The 21,685-nt window shown below is 41.9% G+C and overlaps 1 long non-coding RNA gene across 5 annotated transcripts in view; it reads right to left on the bottom strand.

Moving 5' to 3' along the window:
* The window catches only part of LOC132488755 (uncharacterized), a 113,927-nt gene extending 96,753 nt beyond the window's left edge, over nt 1-17,174 (bottom strand). For all 5 annotated transcript variants that reach the window (XR_009531812.1, XR_009531810.1, XR_009531808.1 and 2 more), the window contains exon 1: nt 17,014-17,174. This is a non-coding gene — a long non-coding RNA (uncharacterized LOC132488755). The remainder of the gene's footprint in view (nt 1-17,013) is intronic.
* Nucleotides 17,175-21,685: the final 4,511 nt, after the last annotated feature.

Below are 21,685 nucleotides of genomic sequence, written 5' to 3' on the forward strand. Positions count from 1 at the left end.
TCACCTGAGATCTTCAAAAATCAACAAAAACATAATTTTGTGTTCTCCTTCATTTATTCTGGTTCTAAGTGGTCATTTCTAAACGAAAGTATTTAAGTATGTTAACGTCATCTTATAACATCATATTTCAAATGACTACCGTCTCTCCAAAGATGAAATATGAGGAACTCATAATTAGGCTCTCCAAAGATTTACTCTCTGAATCTGTATTACCCTTCTGCTGAACTCCACACTGTTCATTATTATCTGAGAATATTCTATTTCTTGTATGGCCATCACATGCTCTTTCATTTCATGAAGTTTTTTCCTACAATTTTATGCCTAGTTTATTTCTGAGAATATGCATTATTTCAGATTGATATTTATAGACACAAAGACTTCTCTATAATTCCCTGAGAGTTTCAAGAACTCCTTCTTCTTTTTTTTAATACCTAGATTCTGAAGCTCTCCACAAAGCATTACTAAAATTGCATTTACATAAGTATCTACATATTAATCACACATTAATGCATTTACAATTGTATTATGCTTTATTGCTAATTTTGGAGCATAAATGTAGCTGTCTTATTTACCACCCTCTTGGAAATCACTTTAATATTTGCACTTAGGACTTGAAAGAGAATGGATAAATAAAAACTTGAAGAATATGCAAATACAATTTATATATTTCTCATAAAATTAGGTGATTATCTAACCTTTATCCAGAAAAAAGAAGAGCCCAGATACTCTGCAGGCATGATACTCGAGAATGTGTGGTCTTCCAGCAGGAAAACATGCAGTAATCCATGTGGCAGAGTTTACCTGTGACCAGCTGGGGTTAGTGACCTATGCATTCCTTACATGCAACATATCAGGAGTGGAAAAAGGGAATTTGTTAGTTGTGGCAATAAGTATAATGAAGATTTGTAGCAGGTCATGCTCATATATTCAACACAGGTAGAATCAAATTTTGGCTCAATTCTGGTAGATCTAAGTCTGTATCTGCTACCTTGTCTTTAACTAGGAAATGTCAGAACTGACTTACAAAAAAAAGTGTTTTGTTTGTTTGTTTGTTTTAATTACAGTCACGGTGAGTAAGACATAGCTCAGAACAGTTAATGTGACTTAGTGATTCTCTCATCAGGAAATACAGTTTCTACTTCCCTGTTTATTCTCCACATCCTGTAGTAAGTTAAGTTTCAATGAAAGATAAATCTACAGGGTGAAAAAGAAAACTTACATGTGTTGATAAGATCATTCTGACAGGTTATATATAGCACGTATGTCACTGATTCTGGCGATGGACACAAGCCAGAGCTCCCTACTCTGACATTTTCACTGATGTGATTCCCCTTGATCCTCAATTTGAAAGTGGATAAAAATGTTTTCTATGTTTTCTTCTTTAAGAAATTAAATAAAGAATGCTTTCTAGACATGATGCTCTAATGATTTTCTGTCAGTGGTCATCAAGAGAGGAAAAGCACAGAATCTCACCCCACAGAAGGGTGACATTCAGTCAGGTAAGAAAATTCTCCCCAAATTCAGAGCTTCATCTTTAACATGCAGTCAGAGGCTTTCACAGGTTCTTCATCACTCTGCAGTCAGCCCTACCATATGGGATTGGCTCTGAGAATCTCACATCAGATGACTGACAAACATGTCCTAGTACACTGACCTGGTACCAGATCCTGCCTCTCTTAATGATCTCCCTCAGGGACGTTGCAATATTCTAGGATATTTCCTGGAGCCCTCTACTCTATACAGGTACACTTCCAAGTAGAAACAGAAGCTTTGATTCTCACTGGGACCCCTGCTCTGTCCCACCAAACTCGCTAGAAATATGATGTTCTAATCTCTAATCTCTCCTGATTACAACATTTCAAGGTCTCTCCCTGTGCTAATTTAGTAAAGGTCAAAGAGAAACAAGAAAGAGCAAACTCTGCAGGGAGCAATATATAAGATTCCTTTACTTAATGTATTTATCTGATATACCCAAATATTGAGAAATATAGATTCATTTCATAATGGTCAAGAAAAGAGGAGGAGGAACCTCCATGCCAACAGTATATATAAAATGGAATCAATATTGCATAAGCTCCAGCTTAAGCTGGGCTACGAGGTACTAACTCTTCTCATAAAGAAGCAATAGTTCTCCATCATTTGAAGCACACTGAGGACTCAGACAGCTGGACACTGAGGGTGTAGTCTCCTCACTCGAATTCTGTACCTGCGTCACAGAGCAATGAAATATTCCCAAAGAATTATTAAGGATGAGGTGGGGAGCCGAAATAAGAAAGACGAATCCACAGTCTGCCCTACCATCTGTTCTGCTGGATATTACCACCATCTTGGCCCAATAGGACCTTCCCACTTTTCTCTGGGCCTCCCTACTTTCCACCTCCATCCTCTCATTATACCTTACCTACACTTGGAAACGACTCTAGTTTTTCCACTTATCTTTATCAACAAGTAATCCAAAGAGCAACTTTGTATATAACTCCTTAGAAACCTCAGGTCTGACTCAGTAATACATGACCTTCGAAGTCCAAAGTTTTCCTAATTCCTTTTATTATTTTTTTCTAATTTCCATGTACTTACACTCTCAGGACCTTCACTGTTCTCAGGTTCATCTTCCCTGCAAAATCTGTCAACCTAGACATAGACTTAAGTACCACCCTCTAATTATCTCCTAGGGAATCCAGTTTTTTAAAAAGCCTCAGCAAGCCTTATGGGCTTTATTAAAGACTCTTTAAGATAACCCATGGGAGATAGCAGTACACCCACAGATATCTAGTTAATACACCCTCAGAGTATTTTTTTTTCTTTTTTATAAAGTCTCTTCTGTCCAATGAAGACTCTCAGCTCTTCTTCAAAATATGCAGTGTCTCACCCTTCTGATTACCCTCTGCTCTATCCTAGGGCCACTCCCTTTCCTGATATTACATTCTTTCCCAATTTTGTATGTTAGTAAAGTCAAATAACATAAAGTATAACATGTTAATTATTATAAACTGCACCATTCAGTGATATTAAATACATTCATATTATTGGGCGATGAACATCACCATTTATCTTTCTAATTCTTTTCTACGTTTTAAAACTGTAACTCTATATCCTTTAAACATAACTTTCCTTTTTGTTCCATAACCACCTGAAAAGCATCATTACCCTCCCAATTTCTATGGTTTTGACTATACCAAGTACCCCATATAATTGAAATAAGTAGTTGTATTGTTATGACTCACTAAAAGTCACAAAAATGGCATTTTGGTAGCTAAATTTCCTCAAGATTCATCCATGTTGTAGCATATTCCTAGATCTTTTCCTTCTTAACACTGAATAATATTGTATTATATGGGTATACCACACTTTGCTTATCCAGGAACTAGTGGATGAACACTTAGGTTGCTTTCATGTTTTATCTACTGTGATTATTACTGCTCTAAACACTGGAGTACAAATATTTCTTTAGGACCCTGATTTCAATTCCTTTGGGTATACCTCATAGTACAATTCCTGGATCATGTAGTAATTCTATTTTTCAATATCTGAAAAATTGCCATACTCTTTTGCAAAGCAGCTGTATCATTCTACGTTCCCACTGACAGAGCACAATGCTTCCAACTCCCTCATATCCTCACCAATACTTGTTTTCTGCTTGTGTATGTGTGTGTGTGCTTGCATGTGTATGCATGCACACAAATATATAAACATGCATTTAGTGACACGGAGCATCTATTCAAGTGCTTAGTCATTTTTACATCTTTTTGAAGAACCATCTCTTCAAGTCTTTTATCCATTTTTGAACCAGGGTGTTTGCTTTTTGTTGAGTTGTAGGAGTTCTCTGTATATTCTGAATAGAAATCTCTTGTCAGATAGATGGCTTTCAAATATTTTCTCCCATCTAGTGGGTTGCCATTTTATTCTGTTTACATTTCTTTGATACACATTTTTTAAAATTATGTACTGCAAATTGTTTATTTTTTTGTTCCTTCGTTTCATATTGAGGAAAACACTGCCAAATCCAATGTCATGAAGCTCTTGTCCTGTGTCTTCTTCTAAGACTTTTTATTTTATTAGGTCTTATGTTTAGTTTCTAGATACGTTTTCATTAATTTTTGCATATGATGTTAGGTAAGGGTCCATCTCCTTCTTTTGCATGTTGACAACAAGACCTCTCAACACCATTTGTTGAAAATACTATCGTTTCTACTTTGAAAAGTCTTGGCAACTTGTCAAAAATCATTTGGCCATATATCAGGGTTTATTTCTGGGTGTTCTATTCTAATCTATTGGTCTTGAATAAGAGAGAAAATAGTATAACCTATCCAGGTTGATAAAGAACATAAAGAAAGACCAGGACTGAGAATTAGGAGAGTAATATGAAACAGCAGGGAGTAAAAGACAGTGTGAGACAAGATCTTGTATTTGCAAGTTCATGGAAATATGATCATGTTAAACCACGAAACGCCTGACATTGAACAATACGGTAAACGTGCTAGCAAGAAACATAGCACTTACTCATCTCTGGGAAATATAGTATGGGCATAAAGATAAACTAGACACAAATATATTAAAAGTCGAACGGTTTTCATGGTGTGAGAATACTGTGGGATTTGAAATACAATTTACTTCTGTTCTACTATTCTCTCTAAAATTTATCAAAGTGTATATACAAGCAATTCCAATTCTGGTAATGTGCTTGACAGGTTTATATATGAACTTCAGCATACCAGTAAATGTACATTCATAGTAGGACTGTTCCCTAATCCAAAAAACAAAACACAAAAACTGGAAAGACTAGAGTTCACTTTGTCAACACACATACAGATGCAGTGACAGTTAACAGTCCAAAAACAGAAGGTGAGCATGGGTGCAAGAGGTTAATCCCCAGGCTGGGGTGGGGTGCAGAGTTTGAGGGTAACACAGATAGAAAAGGCTTTTGTCCTATCCTTGATTTTTGAGGTATGGAAATTCACAGGTCACTACCTTCATTTCAAAATGAATGAATGCACTGTTCAATTTTTTAAAACAGGAGAAGTAAACATGAGTGATAATAGATTTCAAACTGTCACTAATCAAATAAGATACTAAGAAAACTTAAATAATATGATTTAAGAATGAAGTGGAGAGATTGTCCAAGATGGTAGCATTCAAATACCCAGAGTTTGATGCCTCTCATGGGCACACCAAAGTCACAACTGTTTACAGAACAGCAGTTGATGAAAAAGGCCGAGACCTACCATAAAAGATGTCTTAGAGCTAAAGATATAAGGAAGGCACCTCGGCAAGACAAGAAGGAAGGGCAAAATCTCAATAGAGTCCAGACCCATACCACCAGGTGGGTGGCCCACAAATGGGAGAATAATTACAATTTCTGAGGTGCTCCCAGGTAGCAAGGGGTATGAACAGAACATCAGGCTCCCAAGCCCAGGGATCCTGTGCTAGAAAGAAGAGTTCCTAGAAAGTAGGGCTTTGAAGACCAGTAGTGCTTATTTTCCAGAGAGCCAGAGGGTTGTGGGAAATAGAGATTCCACACTTAAAAGATGCTCACAGGGCTTCCCGGGTGGCACAGTGGCTGAGAGTCCACCTGCCGATGCAGGGGACACAGGTTCGTGCCCGGGTCCGGGAGGATCCCACATGCCGTGGAGCGGCTGGGCCCGTGAGCCATGGCCGCTGAGCCTGCGCGTCCGGAGCCTGTGCTCCGCAACGGGAGAGACCACAACAGTGAGAGGCCCGTGTACCGCAAAAGAAAAAAAAAAAAGATGCTCACAAAATCTCACATGACCCAAGAATCAGAACAGAAGCAGTCATTTGAAAGGATCCTGGGTCACACCTACCTCCTGACCTTGGAGAGTCTCCCAGAGAGGCAAGAGGCAACTACAGCACAGCCTCAGGGACATACACACTGGCAGCAGCCACTTGGGGGAGCTCCTTCTACCTCGTGGCCACTGGTACCAGCAAGCATGATTTCAGATTCCTCCCTCTATCGTTTTAGCCTCAGGACTTGGCCTACCCACTTCCACCAGACTATAGACACAAGTACTAGGATGCTGCAGGCCAAACAACTAACTGAGCAGGGGCACAGCCCCATCCACCAGCAAACAGGCTTCCTTCAGACCCTCTCAATGCACAGCTGACCCTGGACATGGGCTCAGCCACCAAAAGCCCCAGGACCAGACTCCACACCTCAATGGACAGGCACCAGCCCCAGAATCCCTAGCCCCTCTGACAAGTGAGCCTGCTCTGGCCTTGGAATCAGCCTCACCGTTGGCAGGTGATTACTGCCCAGGGACTGGATGGAGCTCGGACTTACCCAACAGCAAACCTGCTCTAGCAGTGGGATCAGCCTCATACACCAACAGGCACACACCAGCTCCAGGAATACCACAGCCCAGCAGCGTGTGTGACCAGAACACTGACTTGCAGGCCAGAAGCAGCCCCATGGGCTCAGCTGGGTCTTGACCATGCCCATCACAATGCCAATACAAGATTAGGGATACCCCAGACCCTGCAGATAGCTGTGTCAGAAACAGTGATCCACACCAACTCTGCGACTCCTGGGTCCTGCAGCCAGAACTCAGGACCTGTGTCTTCCTACCAATAGCCAGCATAGCCCCAGGACCAGTGACTGGGCACTAGCCCTGATATCACCTGGACTGCAGTTCTACCCATAAGTGAACCAGCACTAGATTTGGTGTCCCCCACAGTGGTTCAGCCAGCTGCCTTATGATTTAGCCTCACCAAGCAGCACAGACAGCCTCCATACAAGGCAGAGTCTGGCAAACAAGCACTCTGGGGGCAGCCAAGCCTACCAGACCACCCACAGTAGTCAGCCCACCACAACAGAAGAACCCAAGCAGCCCACATAGGGGGTACACCTAGAACATATAGTTCTAGTGACCAGGGGACAGTGGGCTGCTGGGACACATAGGACCTCTCCTACAAAAGGTCACTTCTCCAAGGTCAGGAAATGTAATGAACCTACTACATACATAACAATAAAAACAGCAAGTTAAGAAAAATGAGGTGACACAGAAACACGACCCAAATGAAGGAACAAGCTAAGAACTCAGAAGAGGATCTAAGTGAAGTGGAGACAGCCAGTCTCCTCAACAGAGAGTTCAAGGGAATGACTAGAAAGATGATCAAAGAACTCAGGAGAAGAATGGACAACCAGAGCAAGAAGTTAGAATTTTTTAAAAAAAGAGTTAGACCATTAAAGAACAACAAAACAGAGATGAGAAATACAATAACTGAAATGAAAAACACACTAAAAGGAAACTACTGTAGACTAAATGATACAGAGGAATGAATCAGAAAACTGAAGGACAAAGTACCGGCAATCACTGAAGATGAACGGTAAAACGATAGATTAAAGTGAAATGAGGAAAGTTGAACAGACTTGTGAAACAACATCAAGTGTACTAATATTTGCATTATACTGGTCCCAGAAGCAAAAAGGAAAGAGAAAGCAGTGTAGAACGTACCTGAAGACATAAGAGCTGAACTCTTCCATAACCTGGGAAAGAAAACAGACATCCAAGTCCAGTAAACACAGTAAGGCCAAAACAGGATCAACCCAAAGAGGACCACACCAAGACTCATTGTAATTAAAATGGCAAAAAAATAAAGATAAAAAGACACTATTAAAAGGAGCAAAGGAAAAGCAACAAGTTACAAACATGGGAACTTGCATAAAGTTATCAGCTGAATTTTCAGGATAACCTCTGCATGCCAGAAGGGAGTGGCATGGTATATTTAAAGTCATGAAAGGGAAAAGCCTATAACCAAAAATACTCTACCCAGCAAGGCTCTCCTTCAGATTTAATGGTGAGATCTAAAGTTTTACAGAGAAGCAAAACTAAGAGCTCAGCATCGCCAAACCAGCTTTATGAGAAATCTTAAAGGGGCTTTTCTCAGTGAAAAAGAAAATGACACAATTGAAACATAAAAATTAGGAAAGGAAACTTACTAAAGGAAAAACCTCATTGAATAAGGCAAATATTCAACAAAGGCAGTAAATCAACCATGCACACAGCTAATAGGAAGGATGAAAGAAAACAGTAATAAAATCATCTATATTCACATAAGAAGTTAAGGAACACACAAAGCAAGTAGATGTAAAATATAAGGTCAAATTCAGTAACTGTGGGGGAGCAGAGTAACAATGCAGGGTTGTTAGTGTCCATGTGAAATTAAGAGCTCAGCAACTTAAATAATCACACAAACACACACACACACATACACACACATACACACACACAAAACTGAAAGAAATCCAAACATAATATTAAAGAGAGTCCTCACATCACAGATGAAGGGAATAAAAGGGGAAGAAAGGAACACTGAAGAAATTAAAGAGGGATTCTAAAAGTACCCAAGACAAGTGAAAATGAACACACAATGATCCAAAATCGATGGGACACAGCCAACGCAGTTCACAGGGGGAAGTTATAGTGATACAAGCTTATTCTTAGGAAACAAGAAAAATATCAAATAAACAAACTAACATTACACCTGAAGGAATTAGAAAAAGAAGAAAGAACAAAACTCAAAGCTGTCAGAAAGAAAAAAATTAAGAAAACAATACCATATGCAATCACACCAAAAAGAATAAGATACCTAGGAACAAACACACCTAAGCAGGAAAAAGACATGTACTCAGTAATCTATCAGCCATTGGTGAAAGAAATTGAAGGCAACAGAAAAAGATGGGAAAATATAGCAGGTGCATGGACTGGAAGAATTAATACTGTTAAAATAACCATACTACCAAAGACAATCTACAGATTTAATGCAATCCCTATCAGAATACCAAAGCATTTTCACAGAACTTGAAAAAGTCATTTTAAAATTTGTATAGAAACGCAAAGACCCCAAATAGCCAAACAATCTTGAGAAAGAACAGAGCTGGAGGCATCATGCACCTTGACTTCAGATTATACTTCAAAGCGACAGAAATCAAAGAGAATCGTACCGGAGCAAAAACAGACACAAAGATCACTGCAACAGGATAGAGATCCCAGAAATAAGCCCACACACTTATATTTAATTGATTTATGACAAAGCAGGCAATATGGAGAAAAAACTGTCTCTTCATTAAGTGGTACTGGGAAAACTGGTCAGCTGCATGGAAAAGAATAAAACTAGAGTATTTTAGCACACCATATATAAAATAAACGCAAAACTGAATAAAGACCTAAATGTAGGACCATAAAACCCCTAGCGGAAAATACAGAACATTCTTCAACATAAATGATAGCAACAGTTTTAGGTTCCGTCTACTAAGGCAAATGAAACAAAAGCAAAAATAAACAAATAGGACTTCACTAAACTTAAAAGATTTTGCACAGCAAAGGAAACCAAAGACAACCTGCTGAAGGAGAGACAATATTTGCCCATGATAAGAGGTTAACACCAAAAAGATGACCAAGCAAGGGTTCGTATCTAAACTACAGAAACAGCACATACACCTCAATATCAGAACAACACCCAAAGTCTTTTTTAAAAAAATGAGAAGACCTAAATAGATATTTTTCCAAGGAAAAAATACAGATAGACAGCCAGAGCTCAAAAAGATGCTAAACATAGCTAATTGGCAATAAAATGCAAATCAAAACAATGAGATATATCACCTCAGTCTTGTCAGAATGGTTGTCATCAAAAAGGTCACAAATAACAAAGGTTAGTGAGGATGTGGACAAAGGGAAACTCTTGTACACTCTTGGTGTGAATGTGAAGTAGTGCAGCTACTGTGGAAAGCAGAATGGAAGTTCCACAAAAAAACTAAAAATAGAACTACCACAATATCCAGCAATTTCACTCTTGGGTATATTAGAAGAAAACAAAAACACTATTTCAAAAACATAACTGCACACCAATGTTCATAACAGTGTTATTTGCCATAGCCAAGATGTAGAGTCAAACTAAGCGTTCATCAATAGGTTAGGGGATAAAAATGATTTTTTATGGTGACTTTAGCAAAAAATGAAATTTTGACATTTGCAAGAACATGGATGGACTTGGAGGGTATTGTGCTTAGTAAAATAAGCCGCAGAGAAAACAAGCCTGGTAGGTTATCACTTACACGTGGCATCTAAACAACTGAATACAACAACAACAACAACAACAAAACAGACTCACAGATTAAAGAACAGACTGGTGGTTACCAGCAGGGAGAGACAGGGTGGAGGAGCAAAATAGTGGTAGGAGATTCTGAGGAAGAATCCACTTTGTATAAAATGAATAATCTACAGTGACGTACTGTATAGCATGGGGAATAGAGCCACTCTTTTATAATAAGTATAAATGGAGAACAACCTAAACATTTATGAATCACCATGTGGTACCTCTGAAACTAATATAATAATGTAAATTAACTATAGATCAATAAAATATAAAGTAAGAAACAATAAAGGGGAGACACTGATGATTAGATAGAAATCAATTAAATAAACACAAGTTTTGGAAATCAAGGAATTAAAAAACAACATGTAAGACACAACATTGACATTTAAAGTATACGATCTATTCATTTAAGTGGTGAAAAATGGTACCCATTCTCACAATTTTGTATATCTAGGATAAATTATTATCTACAAAAATATGTTACAAATATTCACTCAAAAAAGAAAGAGAAAATTTGGATTAACCCATTTTAGTATACAAATTTAATATCAAAGTCTCTATGTAACATTGATTTGAATAAGTTCTGTTAGCCACTTCTAGTTTCTTTGTGATGTAAAATCTTTTAAAGCATAAAAATCAGCCTTTCTGGGCTTCCTTGGTGGTGCAGTGGTTGAGAGCCCGCCTGCCGATGCAGGGGACACGGGTTCATACCCCGGTCTGGGAAGATCCCACATGCTGCGGAGCGGCTGGGCCCGTGAGCCATGGCCGCTGAGCCTGCGCGTCCGGAGCCTGTGCTCCGCAACGGGAGAAGCCGCAACAGTGAGAGGCCCGCGTACCGCAAAAAAAAAAAAAAAAAAAAAAAAAAAAAAAAAAAAATCAGCCTTTCTACGTTATTCTATTAGACAAACATAGAAGTTAAAAGAAATGAGAAGACAGAACAATCAACCAGGAAGATGAATTTACTGAGGAACAGTCATTCGTTCTCCCTCCTCCTTTTCTTTTCCTCCTTTTCCAGGTCTCTTTCGGTTCCAATCAAGAGAAGTCTTGAGAATTCTGAGAATATTTCTTTGAGGGCTTCAAATCACCATACCTACATCCTGTGCCACAAGTACACACACGGGAATAAAAATAAACCTCTGCTATCTACTCATGTAGGAGGGATTCACGCAAAATAAACTGCTACATGGAGACCAACAGGTGAGTTTTCTACCTGTTCTTTATAATGTCCTTCCATTATAGTAAATCCCACACATTATGAGGCAGAAGGGGTTATGTGAGCTCTTCCTTGAAGTAAAAAAACTTGCATTCATTTCAAGTACCTGGTGGTCATAGGGTACAGCCAGGGAAGGTGCCATCCCCCTTGGTGGGGGCAGTGAATGGGCTCCCACAACCATGCACCTCCTGATGTACAGATTCTGGAGAAACAAAGGGCAGTCACACCGCAGTCAGCCTGTCAGGCTGTCGGGCCACTGGGCAACCCCACCAGCCTGGAAGTGCCCCATCAGTTGCTGAAAGCAAAACTCTGTCCCCCCTGTGAAGCCAGGCAATTTGGGCCAGAGAGTCAGAGGAGACCGGTAATCAACTCCTCCTCTCTACTCACCTCCTTGGGGTTACAGCAACCCCATCTCCAAACCCAACTCTGATCCTGGAGTGCCAAAGTGGGAGAGCAGGTGGGCTCTGCCGGTGCTTCAGTGCCCTCTGGGAAGCCCCCTAGTTTGAATATGATTTGATTTTGATCCTGTGAAACCATCAGAACTTCCCACCAGCGATAAATGAGGAGATTCTGGCCTTTACTAGTACGTACGGTGAACACGGTTGTCCTGGCTGTACTTGCCAACCCTCCTGTTTTACCCACCTACTTTTATCCACCTTCCTCCCTGTGAGTACCTTTGACCAACCCTGAGCTCAGACTCCTGACCTACTACAGAGACTTTGTCAGTCTTTCTTTTAAAATGGACAGGTAGGGCTTCCCTGGTGGCGCAGTGGTTGAGAGTCCGTCTGCAATGCGGGTGACACGGGTTCATGCCCTGGTCCGGGAAGATCCCACGTGCCACGGAGCGGCTGGGCCCGTGAGCCACGGCCGCTGAGCCTGCGTGTCCAGAGCCTGTGCTTTGCAACGGGAGAGACCGTAACAGTGAGAGGCCCGCTTACCACAAAAAAAAAAAAAGGAGAGGTAATAAGATGAATTTAACCTAGAAGCAGCAGCTCAGTAAGAGAAATAAAACCATCAGAAGTTATCTAATCACAGCCACAGCCATCAAGGGCTCTTGTCTTATCTGCTGGGACATAAGAATGGGACCTTCCTAAACTTGAAGGGCATCCAATCAAAGAAGTAAAGGTGTTGCTCACCTCTGGCTCTTGGAGGGATTGCTAGGCAGTCTACCCAGGGTATACTAACTGCAAAACACTGTCATGGTTTGGAAACACCTATGTTCCAGGAAAGCTTTTTGGGGTGCGTGGGGAAGGTTTCTTTTTGACATCAAGCAAAAAATATATCACCAAGCTCTTTGTGCACAGGGGTTCTTAGGAGGGAAGGAGAAGGAAGGAATGGGCAGAAAAGACAATCTCCTCTGAAGTGAAGGTCATCTTTCCAAAAGAGAAGGATTTAGTCTCAGTTTAAGGAAAACACTTTTAAATAGCTGGGACAGCTCCAAACTGCCGTTTAGGGAATGAGTGCTTCAAAAGAACAGTGCTTTAAAAGTCCTGGCAAGGCAGCAAGAAGATGAAGAGTTGGTTTTGCATAGTTCTGAAACAGGAGTAAAGAAACAGAGGCATCTCTGACTAAACGGCCCTGAGATCCTATGGCATCAATGGGTCAGTTGCAGGGGGCAGGGGGTGTGGGGGGCGATATTTCTCTCTCAACGTCTCCCAGGGCAGCCACCCCTCCCTACCCCACCCCCCTACTCCCTTCACCCTTCCTCCCTCCACTGTTGGGTCCCCAGGGACAGCACTTCTTAAGCTGGAGAGCTCAGGCACCATCTCTGCAGTCTGGATCCTTCCTGGAGCCTGACAAGGTCTGGGACAGCAAGCCAGGTCTGCAAGCCCGCTGGGGTGCAGTCGGACCTGGAGGCCTGGAGGGGAACTGGAGCCCTGAAGCCCACTCACGTCCTTGAAGCGCAGGGAGGAACACATCCTCCTAACAGTACTTCTCAAGGCTCAGTGTGCTCCCCACCCGACGGTGATCCATACTCACTTGAGGCAGCAAGGACTGCCTCTAACTGGCCCCCTCGATTCCGCCTTAAGGGTCCTCGCACATGTGTGATAATGCAGGCCCCGGATCTCTTTAGTCAGCTGAGGCCAGTGCTGCCGGGGTCCCTCTAGTCCCATCCCCCAGCCCCTCCCTCTGGGACTGCATCTAATAGAAGAAAGAGCACAGAGGAATTGGATGAATCAAGGGACCTGGGAGCCTGGGTATGAGTTTGAACACCGAGAACCTAAGGCACAATTACATATTATTGGAGACTCTTGTGGGGTGTGTGGGGGGAGGTGAGGAGGCTAAGAGGCTGAGTCAACCTGGTGAGTCCAGTCCCAGGGCACCACACAGCCCCGCCCCCCTTCCCTGCCATCAGACAAGGGGTGCCTCAACTCCAGCCGGGTCTCTGCAATTCCCCCTCCCTGATTCTCCTCCAGAAGAGCAGGTGGCCCCCCACTGAAGGCAGTGGCAGGACAACGGACCAAGTCCCCTGTTCAGGGCAGTCCTGAACAGCAGTGCTGGCTTGGAGCGAACCCGTGCACCGCCAAAGTTGGTCTCGTCCTGCAGCTGAGGGACGCAGGGTTTAAGTCAGCTGCCCTGGCTTTAAATCAATCAGCCCCCCCTTTAAGTCAGGTGACCCGACTTTAAATCACTGTGTGCCCCTCAAGCCTGCAACTTCAAAAGCTGGGAACTTCACTTTGATCCCAGCCCCTCACATACCTGAATGCACACTGCAGTCACCCCCAAGCCTGGCTTAGAGGCAGGATATAAGGTAAGGGGATGGGCGTGCACTCATGGTGATGAGAGTGTACTTCATGTACCAGAATGATCTAGGTACTCTGGGGTACAGCAAGCAGTGCACGATACAGCAGTTCCCTGGCAAAGCTGGTGATGCACAGGGAGAGCAGGCACACCCATGCATGCAGAGGTTCCAGGACGGGAGCTGGGGCACAGCCAGCCGGGAGGATGTGAAAGTGGAGGATCTGAGCCTTTTGAGAAAGGCAGACACAGAGGATGGATGAGAAACAAAGACCAGATGAAATATGGAGTTGAAAAACACACACTGCTCTTGAAATTGGGGTGGGGGCACCCCAGATTTGAGTCTTCTTACTCCCCTGTTGCTAGTGCTTTGGCATTTGCCCAGTTACTTAAAAAATGTGACTGATAATATCTAACCCATAGAATACTGCATTTGTAGTGGTATTGCGAGTTAATGTTTCTATAGTGGAATAATCTTTTCTACAAGAAAAATGTACACTATCAAATAAATTAAACCCCCTCTTTAAAAGGTACTATATCGGACTTCCCTGGTGGCGCAGTGGTTAAGAATCTGCCTGCCAACGCAGGGGACATGGCTTCGAGTCTTGGTCAGGGAAGATCCCACATGCCGCGGAGCAGCTATGCCCATGCGCCACAACTACTGAGCCTGCAGGCCACAACTACTGAAGCCCGCGCACCTAGAGCCGGTGCTCCACAACAAGTGCAGCAAGAGAAGCCACCGCAATGGGAAGCCCGCACACAGCAAAAAAGACTAGCCCCCACTCGGCGCAACTAGAGAAAGCCCGTGCATAGCAATGAAGACCCAACACAGCCCAAAATTAATTAATTAATTAATTAATTTTAAAAAAAAAAAACCTACTATATCCTTCTGTACAACTTCTCTGGAAAGAACAGAGAGATGGCATGGGAGAGTGAGAAAGACCCATATTTAGTGCACATCTCTCATGCAGGTGCTCTGCTGGCTCAGATACATTTATCCCCACTATACAAAGGAGGAAATAAGCTCAGAGAGGTTTAGTAATTTTCCCAAAGCCAAACAGCTATTGAGTGGCAGAACCAGGATCTGAACCAAGTCTGTTACTTTCAAAGCCTAAGTCCTCATCATAACAAAACTCAGTTAATATTTACATTTATCGAATTACATTGCAACTGGGGAGTTCTTGGCACAATCCTGAATGAGAGTGAGAAAGAAAGAAATAGCATTGTTCCTACAGTCAACCAAAATTTTTGGAGCAGCTGCTAGATGCCTGGCCCTTTTTGGGGTTCAGCAGTGATCACGACAGGAAGAGTCCTGCTTTCATGAACCATGTAGTGGGGAGGAGAGACAGGTGCAACTTGGGTGAGGGATTTCACCTTAATGGGCCTCTGTTTTCTAATCTGGAAAATTGGACAGGTGTTCCTCATTTTGTGGGATTGTCCAGCCCTCACATTCTCTGATTCCATAAGAAGCATTTGTTTTCCTGTTTCTTTAAAATTCATTCAGGATGTGAGCCGTGATGAATGTTGTTAGCTGCTCCCCAAATCACACTATTCCCACCCTTTTCCTGTGATCAGTCTTTCCCCCAACATGACTCACAATCAGTCAAGTCACAGAACCTAAGAGGCACCCAGCAGAAGAATTCCAGCCCTGGCTTCTCAGGAGCTCTGCGGTCTACCTGGCCAGAAAAACTTAACTCACCTGGCACAAGGTGGCCATCCCTGGTTTCACATCAACATGGTCTCAGGCACAAACCTACTTGTTTTTCCATTTTGTCTTTAAGTTACTTGTTGAAACAACTGTACAAATATGACAAAGATATAAAATCAGGCATCTTCTGCCTCCAGTGCCTACTAATACATGATTTTCTGCCACTTTCATGATAAAGATAGAACATTTCAACATTCTGCTGTCCTTATTATTTGTCATTATGTTGATATTTCTATTTAACACATCTTTCAATTTTTTAACAATGCAACATTTATTTAGGTTGATCCAGACCCAGGCTTTAGTGGTAAAGGATTCCTTGTTATATTTCTATTATGTTTCCTTTAAAAATCATAATCCTATTTCATGGATTAAGTCAATTCTATAGGCATTTATCATATAATATTGATGAAATTAATACATAGAGGGCAGTAGTACACGTTGATTGGACTGGAAAACCTCTCTTTACCACAGTTAAGTATAAATAGTATCTATATGTAAACCACAGTACATGCCGAGTGAGATTCTCCTACACTTTTCACTGTCTGCCCCTCAAGCCTGTGAGAAATGGAATATTTCTTGCCATCTCAGAAAACAAAGGATGTCACAGTCATCAGTCCTTGCAGCCCTCCAGTGTGAGGGGCGGGCCCTGAGGAACACAGGATATGCAAATACAGAATCTGCAGGCCCCAGAGGGCTGAGGTGCATAAAAGAAGGAATTCAGTGAGCCCAGACTCTGGCACCTTCCCATAGAAAGAATAGCGCTCCATTCCTCACGTTGGGAGAGCTGGTTTTCCTTAGTTAACAATCACCTGTTGATGGTCCCCATTACCTGCGCCAGTCCCCTGCCCTGTCCCCTCCCCCCTGTACTTTAGCTCAGGGAGGCAGGAGCGCAGAGGGACTCAGCTGAATAAGGGGCCTGCGAGCCTCGGGAGGAGTTTTTAGCCGCTTTCCCCATAGCCGGGAGGAGGGGCGCTGACGCTGCAGCCGGACCCTGCGTCTCGCTTGCCCCGCTTCCCCTCAGGACGCTCAGGCAGATCCCCTCCCCACGCCCCCCCCCACCAGGCCCCACGAGCCAGGCCGAGGGCAGGGACGAGAGGAGGGACCGAAATTCCCCGGGACCAGACGCTGGGGGCAGCCCTCTCTGCACAGCAGCGGCGGGTGGCAGCGAACCCCTGCCCCTCAGAAGCTGGTCTTGCCCTGCGCCCCAAGCACCGTACCAGGCGGAGGGTCGGCGCCCACTTACCCGGCCCGCCGTCCCCACGACTGTCGCGGCTTCGGCCGCCAGGGGCCCTCAACAGCCGGCAGCCTCAGTGAGGCCGCCCTCCCCTCGGGCTCCGGGGCACTTCCGTGACGGCGGAGGGAAGAGACCCCGAGCCGGGAGTTCCAGCACTGTGGAAACTCCGGCTCCGCTCTGGGCGCAGGGGGTGGGACCGCTCTGCCCCGAGGCCTTCTGGGAGTGAGGGGGGAGCCTGGGGAGGGAGCGGCCAGGAGCGCAGGTCCCCGTCGGGGGTCCTGGAGGGGCGGCCCCACCTGGGGGCCCCGCCCACTCTCACCACAGCCCAGGCAGTTTTCCTGGAATCCTACACAAAAATGTTAGAAAGAAACGCGCTCTACAGTAAATATTCACAAATGATTGTTGCTGCTGTGCTTCCTATTCTATTAAACGTGTAAAATCCATAAAACACTTTAAGTTCAGAGTTATCTATGAATTTTCACCTGTCATTATGTCCCCGCTAGTTCCAATTGTAGTGAATGAATCAGAGACTGTGGCATCACTAGTTAAAAATGAGCTTGTTAAAAAAATAGAACTCAGGCCCACCAGACCTACTGAATCACCATCTGAACTTTTACAATCTCCCCAGTGTACTTTTGTACCCATGAATACTTGAAAGGCTCATTTCTACCTCGACATGTCTTTTCTGTCTGAGATATACACACATTTTATGCAGTTTGATATAAATAAAACACTCAAAAATGCATATGCCTGTGTTGAAACCATCGTTTTATCATTTTTTTTCCACATAAGTATAGTCTCTATACTGGTTTTGTGGATCACATGCCAAACTCTTTTCTTGTAGTTAGAAATAAGATAGAGAAACTTACTTTATAAAAAAAATATATATATATATATATATACATATTAGTGGATAATTGAAGACACTCTTCTAAATTAAAACCAGTTCTCTTAACTTGCTGTTTTCTTCTTGGGTCACATTATGAACTCTTCCCGTGGCCACACGGTATGTGCACTTTTAATTTCAGGGACTGCTGACATTCCAGGATATGGCCATAGATTTCTCTCAAGAGGAGTTAGAATGCCTGGACTAATATCAGTGGGAATTGTACAGGGATGTGATGTTAGAGAAGTATAGGAACCTGCTCTCCTTGGGTGAGGATACCTTCCTTCCAGAATTCCTTATCCAACCACAGGGTTTAGAGTCCTTCATTTGTAGAATGTCTCCTGGAATCTTCGGCTTCCTACAATAGGGTTTCAGATTGCAATGTTTCAGGAAATATTGGGAGTTTGTGGGTATAATTTATCTTATTCTTTTAATATTGCAGCCTCCCTCAGCCACATAGCACACGGAGAGCAGCTCGGTGCTTTGTGACCACCTCGAGGGGTGGGATAGGGAGAGTGGGAGGGAGGGAGATGCAAGAGGGAAGAAATATGGGAACATATGCATATGTATAACTGATTCACTTTGTTATAAAGCAGAAACTAACAAATCATTGTAAAGCAATTTTACTCCAATAAAGATGTTTAAAAAATAATTAAAAAATAAAATAAAATATAATTGCAGCCTCCCTTTTAATATACTTTGTAACTGCTTGGGATGTGTCTATATGAACTGTGTACTGTATGCTTCTGTTATAGTCCTTACAATATTTTATTGTCTTATTTTCTGTAACAATTTTCCATGGATTCTTTGGGCTTAAGATATGCTAAAAGGGAGACTGCAATTCTAGGACTTCCCTTGTGATGCAGTGGTTAACAATTCGCCTGCCAATGCAGGGGACACGGGTTTGATCCCCAGTCTGGGAAGATCCCACGTGCCACGGAGCAACTAAGCCAGGGGGCTACAACTACTGAGCCTGCACGCCGCAACTACTGAAGCCAGTGTGCCTTGAATCCATGCACCACTTATTTTTTGGAGAATCACACCACCTCTGAGTGATTAAAATTTAGACCAGTTAGTCAAAATGGTTTATCACCTGTTCTTCTAAAACACTGATAAACGGAACAAGTTTTACTAGGGATAACAGTGTCATTGTATCCTAGAGTTCATATCGGCAATATGGTTTATGATCTTGATGCTGGATCAGGACATTTCAATAGTATAACTGCTATTAACTGTCTGTTTGTTCAATGATTAAAGTCTCACGTGATCTGAGTTCACACTGGAGTCATCCTGCTTGGTTTCTGTCTATTGCAGATTTCTCCCAGTATGAAAGGACAAGAGCAATACGGCTTACTTTACAAAATGTCTTCAAACTAAATGATGATATAATCTACATTCAATTAATTTATACATACCCTACTGTAGAACAGGTTTCGTTACGGTGGCAGAGCCAGTAATTATGTAAAACTGAAACCTTTATGTGCACTGGTTCAAGTCCTCTTCCTAAGAATACGTTTATAATCAACATTCTTTCACAAATGACCCAATTTAATTCACCATAGCATTCCTCATATTAACTAAATGGAAAATCCTAGGCTATATACAAATCCAGAAAGCGCCAACAATCATCAGCCCCCATGGATGATTACAAACCATTGCTGAGGCATTCAAATTACTTATTAAAGAACTACTATGTCCATCAACTTCATCAATTTATATATTATTGCCCCAATGCTAGGCTTAACCCTGGCTCTCACAACATGAATTCCTCTTCCCATATCTTAGGCACTAATTCATATACATGTAGGCATACTATTTATATTAGCTATCCTCTGATCTGGATGATCTTCAGATTCAAAATACTCACTCACTGGAGCCCTAGGGACAGTAGAACATACAATCTCATATGAAGTAATGTACCAGTTATTCTATTCTCAGTCTTACAGATAAATGGATCATTTACACTTTCAACAGTAATCACACGAGAACACCTATGACTAATTTTCTCCTGACCACTAGCCAGAATTTGATTGTCTCCACAGTAGCAGAAATCCAATGAAGCCCCACTTGATTTAACAGAAGTAGAATCAAAACCTGTAATTGTCTTCAGTGTAGAAAATGTAGGAGGCCCACTCACCCTGTCCTTCCTAGAGAATTTGTCAATTTCCTTATTATAAACATTTCCACAACAATCTATTTTGAGGAGCATTCGACAATCCCTAGGTGCCAGAATTATATACAGCCCAAATCATCATTAAAACACATCTAACAATCTCCTTTCTATGAATTCGAGCATCCTACCCACAATTTTGATATGATCAACGTCTACATCTGTTATAAAAAGTTTTTTTTTTACTACTAACATTGGCCCTATGTATATGAGAGTATTCACTACCTGTCATCATACCAGGCAACCCACCACAAACTTAAGAAATATGTCTGACAAAAAAGTTACTTTGATAGAGTAAATCATAGAAGTTTCAATGCTCTTATTCCTGGAATTGAATTCTTCCTAAGAATTTTACATTCTCCATGCTACCACATTACACCACATGCTGTATAGTAAGGTTCTCTAAGTAAGGTTCAGGCCCATACCCCCAAAATGTTGTCATATATCCTTCCTGTACTAATAAACTCTCATTGTTTTTACTATCGTTCTACTGACTATTATCTCAGGAAATATAATGGTATAAGAAGCTCACACTGGTTAATGGAATCCCCATTCTAATAAAAAACACGAACCTATAAGCTACAGAAGCATCCAAGAAATATTTCCTAAAACAATCCACCACATCAATACTACTTATAATGGCTATTATCATTAATCTAAGGTACTCTGGTCAAAGAACACAAAGAATAACAAAAATCTTTAATCCAGCAGCATCCACCCTCATGAAAATCGCCCTTGTCACAAAAGTAGGACTTTCCCCATTTCACTTCTGAGTGTCTGAAGTAACACAAGGCATTCCATGAACAGCAGGCCTGATGCTATTTACATGACAAAAGTGCACCCCTATCAGTTTTATACCACATGTCACCACCAATCAACCTAAATTTACTATTAATCATAGTGATATTATAAATCATAGCTGGAGGCTGAGGCAGACTTAGCCATACTCACCTGGAAAAAATTACCCCCTCCTCATCAATTGCCCATATAGGATGAATAACAGCTATTATAAAGTATATTCCAATTATAACAATCCTAAACATACTAATTTATATCATAACAACACTCTCTGCTTCTTATTTATGCCCAGATCATGTACTACAAGAGTATCATTATCACACACGTGAGATAAAACACCTCCCATCACAATCTTTTTCCTCACCATTATAGTATCATTAGGACATCACCCATCACGATCAGGGTTTTTACCCAAATGAATAATTATCCAAGAGATAACAAAAATGATAACATCATTCTACCAACACTGATAGCCATCATAGCCATCCTCAACATATATTTCTACTTGCAGCTAACATACTCCACATCACTAACTATGTTCCCTTCATTAAACAACAGAAAAATAAAACAATTTGAACATACAAAGAAATAACCTTCCTATCATTACCAATCATAATATCCACACGATTCCTACACATACACTCATTCTATCAGTGCTGGACTAGGAATTTAGGTCAGTTCAGACCAAGAGCTTTCATAACCCTAAACAAGGAAAATTTACTTAATTCCTAAAACTAAGGATTGCAAGACTTCATTCCACATCAATTGAATGTAAAGCAAACATTGTAATTCAGCCAAATCTTTAGGAGATTGATGAGCTTTAACCC

Source organism: Mesoplodon densirostris, chromosome 4 (assembly GCF_025265405.1).
Source record: "Mesoplodon densirostris isolate mMesDen1 chromosome 4, mMesDen1 primary haplotype, whole genome shotgun sequence".
Lineage (NCBI taxonomy): Eukaryota > Metazoa > Chordata > Mammalia > Artiodactyla > Ziphiidae > Mesoplodon > Mesoplodon densirostris.